Source organism: Notolepis coatsorum (assembly GCF_963971535.1).
Source record: "Notolepis coatsorum genome assembly, chromosome: 5".
Classification (NCBI taxonomy): domain Eukaryota; kingdom Metazoa; phylum Chordata; class Actinopteri; order Aulopiformes; family Paralepididae; genus Notolepis; species Notolepis coatsorum.
In genome coordinates, this window is record NC_140169.1 from 14,080,010 (window position 1) to 14,088,416 (window position 8,407).

Here is an 8,407-nt window from a genome sequence, read left to right on the forward strand (position 1 = left end):
AAGTCAAGAGTCAAGAGTTTTATTTGTCACGGCATACGAGTATACAATGAAATGCGGGTGGTCTTGCCCGCAACGATGTGCAATACAGTGGTACAACATATAGTAGAATCCAATACAAAAACATTGCGCAATAACAGATAACAGGTAACATGGTGTGACATCTCGGTATTTGTACATAGTTATTTACAGAGCATATAGGACATGCTAGGTAGCTTTGGTAGTGCAATACACTGTTACTGTTGCTAATACTAATTTAAAGTGGCCTTTCCTTTTGGCAATAAGTGTGGGTGTGTGCGGCATGAGTGTGTGCCCGCTCATGTTAAAGTGTTAAAGTGGCTGCTAGTGCGTGAGCGTGCACAGCGTGCGTGTCGTGTGTGTGCTCATGTGTGCTTATGTGTGGATAGTTCAGTGTTCTGTGGTACTCAATGTTCATTGTTCAAGACTCTGATGGCCTGGGGGAAGAAGCTGAGCCTAAGCCTCTCTGTCCTAGTAGCTGGGGTTCGCAGGCGTCTGCCTGACCTCAGCAGCTGAAACAGGCTGTTATTGGGGTGGTGGGGGTCTTTCATTATTCTGCAGGCTCTGGATTTGCACCTCTTGTTGTATAGAACCTGCAGGGGAGGTAGTGCAATACCCGTGGTACGCTCGGCTGAGCGCACCACTCTCTGTAGGGCCTTCTTGTCCTGTGCCGTGCTGTTTCCATACCAGGCAGTGATGTTTCCGGTCAAGATGCTCTCTACCGCTCCTGAGTAGAAGGACTGGAGTATCTTCCCCGATACTCTGAACTTCCTTAACTGTCTCAGGTGGTAGAGGCGCTGTTTCGCCTACTTTACTACTGTGTCTATGTGTGTTGACCATGTCAGATCCTCTGAGATATGGACCCCCAGGTACTTAAAGCTGCTCACCCTGTCCACGGTAGCCCCGTTAATCATCAGTGGTGTGTGTGTCTCCTGCTGTCCTCTCCTATAATCCACGATCAGCTCCTTGGTCTTACCAATGTTCAGGAGCAGGCTGTTGTCCTGGCACCAGCGTTCCAGTACCTCCACCTCCTCCCGGTAGGCCTTCTCGTCGTTGTCCGAGATCAGCCCCACCACCACCGTGTCGTCTGCGAACTTCACTATGGAGTTGGAGCTGAACTTGGCCACACAATCGTGTGTGTAGAGTGAGTACAGCAGGGGGCTCAGAACACAGCCCTGGGGGGACCCGATGCTCAGGGTGATGGTGTTGGAGGTCTGACCCCCCACCCTGACCGCCTGGGGTCTTTCACTCAGAAAGTCCAGTACCCAGGCGCTCAGGGCCGAGCTCAGACCCAGCTCGATCAGCTTGTCCACCAGTCTGGTGGGGACTATATGGTGTTGAACGCTGAGCCACTCGTCTTTCTCTCCTCCCCCAAACACTCACACGTTGGCGGACTTGATAGCCATTCCATTCAAACAGCACAGGCAATGCTCCCTTTGTGAGATGATAACGTCCATCAGGAGTTTTAATCATGTCTTCAGTGAGGAAATGCCTGCTACACACCCTGCTATTAGAAGTGACGGTGAAGTCATCTCTTCTTATGTTGACAAGCCACTTTGCTCTAACATCAGCATCAGCTGGGAACTTATGAAAACTCATAGAACAGAATGAAGCTGAGGTAGAGCAAAGAGGGACTGAACAAAACTCGTGAGAACTGGCCGCCCTCTTCATATATTTCTTTTTTGTATTTTTTTTTTTTTATTATTTTTTAAACAAACACATAAACAAACATGACAACACACGATAAGATATACAAGCATTAGTTGTCAGTGCACATCCAATGAAATCACATTTTAGTTAATTGTCTTATATAGGATATACCCTTAATACCTGTTATCTAAAAACCTACACACATATGCTCCAGCTCGTACCCCCCCCTTCCGGACCCCCCATTGGATAATCCATCCATTTTCCCTCGCTCCTAACCAGACATTACCATTATATGCTAGCTTTTATTTTCTCCACCACTTCTAACCACAATGTCATTTTGGATTCATTGAGACCCAAAATTCTTGCTGTAGATATTTCTTGATAGATCACATCGAGATATGTAATAATCCAGACCTTTCGGCAAATTTTTTCCGGTTGGAACCATCGTGATGCTATCAGCTTTTTAGCCACTGTGATACCCGATAAAACCAATCTCTTTAGCTGTGGATGTACTGCACACTCAAAAACATCATTCAGCAGTAGTACAGAGGGGTGTACAGGTATATTCCAAGTTAAGGGGAGACACTGCAGGTGAATAGGGTAAAAAAATTAACTAATAGATATCACAATGAAACTTCCCCAGTTGATTACTTATATTAAGACAAGACTTTTTTGTATTACAAGTTTTCTGAAATTGTATGTTTAAATATGCAAATGAGGCATGATCTACTTAAATATGCACTAATTTGCATATAATTCCAGGACAGAAATCTGAACATTGGATAAAGCCATTTTCAAAATTATAGTTTCATTTTGTTGACATATTAGAGCCAAAGGTTATTACAGAGGGGATTTTGGATATCTCTTTTTATCACTCCATAAATCAGAAAATACTCCATTCAGTCCATTTTTATGGTAAAATTACATATTTCGCCATGTTTTTAGGAATAAAATGTGATATAAATCAGGGTATGAATGCGATATCAACTAACCCTTCTGTAAATACCTTCAGAACATAGATATGAATAGAACTGGAAGGTTTGGTGTATGTCAGTGCTACTGAAGTGGAGATTTCTGGCTCAGAGTATGAGGAAAAACTCTTAAAACTCATTTTTGGGAAAACGCCTTCAAAGTTCTGTATTGTAAAATGCCATACTTTTTTTTTAAACAGATATTTACAAACACAATACCTAATCAAACCATTAGTAATAGACAACCTAAACACATGCCTGATAACTGAATAATAATAATAATAATGATGTTATTGAACTGAACAGAACTACACACAGGCTACAAACAGTGTAGTACAGTGTAGTACCCCCTAATAGGCAAAAAATATTTGAATAGATATCACTATGAAACTTTCCCAATTTGTTATGTACATATTATAAACTAAGAAAAAATATATTGCAAGTTTTCTGAAATTTATGTTTATATATGCAAATGAGGCACTTCCCCATTAAATATGTGCAAATTTATGGATGCAATAAGGCAAAATGATGTAAAATAAACAACTAAATGTGTGTTATTGACGTTTTATTGTCACTAGTTTCATAGAAGACATGTTTAGGAAGCAAAATATAACAAAATCTCAAAATCAACAAAAAAGGTATATTTGACTATTCACCTGCAGTGTTTCGCCTTAAGAGATTTGATAGTTGCTGGGTCACCTCTTTCCAGAATATCTTAACTGGTGGGCAGTCCCAGTACATGTGCATAAATGTCCCCTCGTCCCCATTTGTACATAAGGAGCATTTGGAGTCTTGTATAAGACCCATTTTTTTCAGTCTTATAGGAGTCAAGTATGTCCTGTGAATATAGTTAAGATTGATTTGTTGATGGTCCGGGTTCCTTGATGTGAATCGAATATTTGCCCAGGCTTCTTGCCAATCAAAATCACTTTCCAGGTCTGGTATATCCCTCCTCCAGACGGAGTCTAGGTGGAGGGTTTCATATGAGGACGTTAGTAATTGATGATAAAAATCTGAAACAAAACCTCTTGATGTCTCTCTTTCATAGAAGAATTTGTGGTATCTGTGGTGTACAATTGGTATATTTAATGGAATACCGTGAGCCTTCAAACATGCCAATAACTGTGCATAAAAGTAATATGTGGACTTGGTGAGATAATTTTTTTTTGCGTATTTCATTGAAACTACAAAAACCCTGTTTATTGAAGACGTCTCCTAATGAGTGTATGCCTTGCTTTTCCCATCTAGGGAATCTTATAGGTTGTTTTCCTATCCAGAGTGCATTGTTATTGAATAAGGGAGTATGATTATGCCATTTTTGTAGGGTAGAATATTTTTTTTGTGTTTCGCGCCATATCCGGATCGCATGACAGGCCTGTACACTGCGATGATATGATCGCAAATTGCCCCCTAATTTGGTCCGTGCGAGTTTAAAATAATATCTGGGGGCAAGCTTGCGAGTGGTGATTTCAACCCTTCATTCGCATTTCACTCCTAAATTAATCCATACAAATTGTAGTAAAACATTAGCCTACAACCAGGGCTGTACAGTGCAATATAATGTTGCGGTTGTAATTTCATTAGACAGACCAGCGCGGACCTTTAATAACATGCAATTTAATTGACACGAGCAATGAGCTAACGGTAGCTACTAACCAAGGTTACCATTAGGATTATGCTAAGCTAACTAGCGATCTCTGCTAACCCTGGAAAACGGTCAAAGCGGACTCCACAAGACTAGTTCCATTCGTGAGGAAAGGGGGTGAGTTATATTGACAACGCTTGACAACAGAAGTTTAAACATAACTTCATATTTATTGGTTATTATTCATTTCTGTATATCATTGAATTTCCATCTCCGTGTGTCTCCATCTCTTCCTGTTTACATTCGAGTGTGACGTCATCACCTACGGCAGCTTAGACTATCAAAACGCGAAGGGGGGGGGCTGGCTCTCTTGTTCGTTCTCGCCCCCTCTCTCTCTCTCTCTCTCTCTCTCTCTCTCTCTCTCTCTCGCTCTCTCGCTCTCTCTCTACATTCAATGATTTAAAGTAGCCAAATGTTACACACAGTATAAATACTAACTGGATAGTTGATGATATAAACATTTAATTTCATTATCTGAAATATTCTAAAATCATTAAGTCTGTGTGATTATTATTTTCTCACAGTAGTGTCTGTGTATATATATATATGTGTGTGTGTGTGTGTGTGTTTGGCTAAAGTGGATAGAAAACACAGTACTGTGTAAAAGGCACCCAAGAGTTTTTATATAAATTGTCTTAGATGTAAGCAATTTTTTGTGTCAGTAGACTACTCTTAGTACATTTTCATTAAATTATTTTTTAAAGCATCTTCATGGTTTAATAATGCAAACATATGTTGCAGGGACTTATTATAATCATCATATTGGCGTGACTGTATGCATCAAAGGGTTAAATCAAGCATTTTTGATGCATGTCAAAATATTGCGATATCATTTAGAGGCCATATCGCCCAGCCCTACTATAATGGTAAAATAGTTATTTAAAAATTTGCCCCTAAAAAATATTCTTTGCCCCTAAATTTCTCATTTAGGGGCAAGTGTGCCCCTAGTGAAAAAGCTTAGCGTACAGCCCTGCATGAGTGATTATGGGGCCAAATTTCCGTTCGCATTGCTTAATTGGTAATTTGGTGTATACTATGCCCTTCAGCTTATGTGGAGCTACTATATTTTCTTCTAAATTTCTCCAGGATACTAATGCTTGGGGATCAAACCATGTTATTAGTGGTCTTAAAGTGTACGCCTTAAAGTAGTGGTAGAAATCTGGAAATGCCATACCTCCGTCTGCTTTGTTTCTCTGTGCGGTGGATCTTTTTATACGTGGTGGTTTGTTATTCCAAATAAATTTGTATGTGGAGGAGTGTAATTCTTTCAAGTAACCCTTTGGAGGGGGTAACGGTAGCATTGAGCTGAAGAAGTTGATTCTAGGTAGGACGTCCATCTTGATTATTGATATACGTGCCTGTACTGAGTTTTTAAGTTTCGACCACCTGACAAGGTCGTATTTGATTTTGTTTTGGATTTTTATGTAATTGTGCTTCACCGTTTGGCTTATGGTGGGGAATATCTCAACTCCCAAACATCTAAATTGTTTTACCATCTGTATCTCTTTTGGGAGGGTTATATTTCTTTTTGCAGGGGCGTTAAGTGGGAGGAAGGCCGACTTCGGCCAATTTATCCTAAATCCCGATAGATCTCCAAAGTCCTCAATCAGCTTGAGAAGATGAGGTCAATGCTGTGTTGGGGTTTTGCATGAACAGTATTACGTCGTCCGCATATAAACTAATTTTGTGTTGTGTGCCCTTGATTATGATTGGTTCTATGGATTGGGATTGTCTTATATATTGTGCTAAAGGCTCTAATGATAGATCGAATAGTCCGGGACTAAGAGGGCAACCCTGTCTGGCTGAGCGTGAAACCGGAAAGATTTTGGAGATGATTGTACCTGTTGTAATCATGGCCGATGGGTCTTTGTATAATACTTTAATCATATCAATGAATCCTTTTCCTAACCCCATCCTTTCTAATACTGCCCATAGATACGACCATTCCAACCTGTCAAAAGCTTTCATTGCATCCAGGGACAGTATCGCCTTAGGTGTGTTGTCTTCCTTGTTGGCATCTAGTACGTGTAGTAATCGTCTTATGTTATCGGTGATCAAGCGACCTCTTATGAAGCCAGTTTGGTCCGGGTGAATTAAAGATGTCATATGCTTTTGTAGTCTGATGGCTAATACCTTAGAGCACAGTTTGATATCGGTTCCGAGGAGGCTTAAAGGTCTATAACTACCGCACTCGGTGGGGTCTTTGTCTTTTTTAAGGAGGACTGTTATGAGTGCAATATTGTCATTCTTATGGAAGTTCCCCTCCTTAACTGAGTATAAAATCATATTTAGTAATAAGGGTCCAATTATGTCCCAACAAGAGAGGTACATTTCTGGTGGGATACCGTCTCTTCCAGGAGCCCTACCACTTTGCATTTCAGATATGGCCTCCCTAAGTTCATCTAGTGTGATCGGTGTTTCTAACTGTTTAGCGTCATCCTCTGAAAGTTTAGGGAGAATAATTTGATTAAGATATGTGTCCATTTTGTTTTGATCGAAGGTCGTTTCTGATTTATATAAGTCGGAGTAGAATTCTTTGAATGTATCGTTTATTTTTTCAGGGTCTGTTTCAAGTACTTGTTGGTAGTTATGTCTAATGGTAGTTATATCTGCAAATTTTGCATTAATTCTTAATCGCATGGCTAATAGGTGACTAGGTTTAGAACCTTGGGAGTACTGCTGTTGTCTTGTGCTACGTATTTGTATTTCCGATTGTTGTCTGTATATGGCATTGATTTCTTTTTTTAGTACCTTAACTTGATTTTCTAGTCGAGTTGAGTTGTTGTATTTTAAAGAATTAAATAACGTTGAGTAAAGCGTTTCCAGCTCAGCCAGTTTTGTGCATCGATTCTTGCGCATTTTGGAGGAAAAGCTATCAGTGAAATCTTTGATCATTCCCTTTACCGACATCCATATTATTCTGGGGTCTTGCACCGAGTTTGCATTCTCCCGTAGGAATACCATAAGAGCTTCTTTGAGTTGTGTAATGAATTCCTTGTTATTAAGCAGCATTGAGTTAAATCGCCATCTTGGGGCTCGGGAAGATAGTATACCAAATGTTCCTTTTAGGAGTAAATAACAGTGATCTGATGCATTGGGTATCATTTCCACTTCATAGTTATCAAATAGTCTCGGGGATGCAAAGACATAATCTATTCTGGATAATGTGTTATGTCTCGCAGATCGACAAGAGTACTTTCGGGTCGTGGGATTAAGTGATCGCCATAAGTCATTTACACCTGTAATCTTCGACCAATCCTTTAATGCATTAGACAGGGTTTCCGTTAGAATTTTTTTTTGCAGGTCTGAGTGTCCGGTAGATTTCAATCTACCGGACAAATGGGATAAATTCCGGTCAGAGTTTATTGAGCTTAAAAACAATTGATAGGCCTATATAAAGAATGACATCATCAAGGCATTTATAATATTTTAACTTAAAACTAGGCTACTTTTGCGTATATACAGTCATTAATATATTCCAAATAAAATAAGTCCCTCGAGACTGCGTGCTGCTGCCGACTTGAGGTGTCGGTGGGCAGTCTGCCCGACCTTAATAAACAGCAGTCTGTTATAATCACATTTTTATGAGCTAACGAATTCCGTTATATTGGACATTTGTATTAATTATATCAAGCGAAGAACTGAGAAATTTGGCAGAGAGAGACGGCAACATTATTGTGGGTTTGCGCCGTGATGTATATCTCCACCTCCCAACGACTTGGTGCTGCTCATAATGTCCAGTGAAAATAATTCCCTCTAAGCACAATTTGATTATTTGAATTGTATTAAAATAGGCTAAAATTAAATAGCCTATGCGATGAACGAAACAATCATTACATTTGTCGTTGCTTCACCAAGCAGCCGGTCAATGACATCCTGTGTCAGCGCGAGCTGGCAGCTGATATATTTACGTGAAGCATGGAGCAGGAGCATGCAGAGCAGAGCAGCGGTGTCAGCAGCGCCCCCACCCAACAGCTGAATTGCCAATGGCTGAATTGGAGTACTGCACCCTGCCAAGCCATGCTTCACGTAAATATATCAGCTGCCAGCTCGCGCTGACACAGGATGTCATTGACCGGCTGCTTGGTGAAGCAACGACAAATGTAATGATTGTTTCGTTCATCGC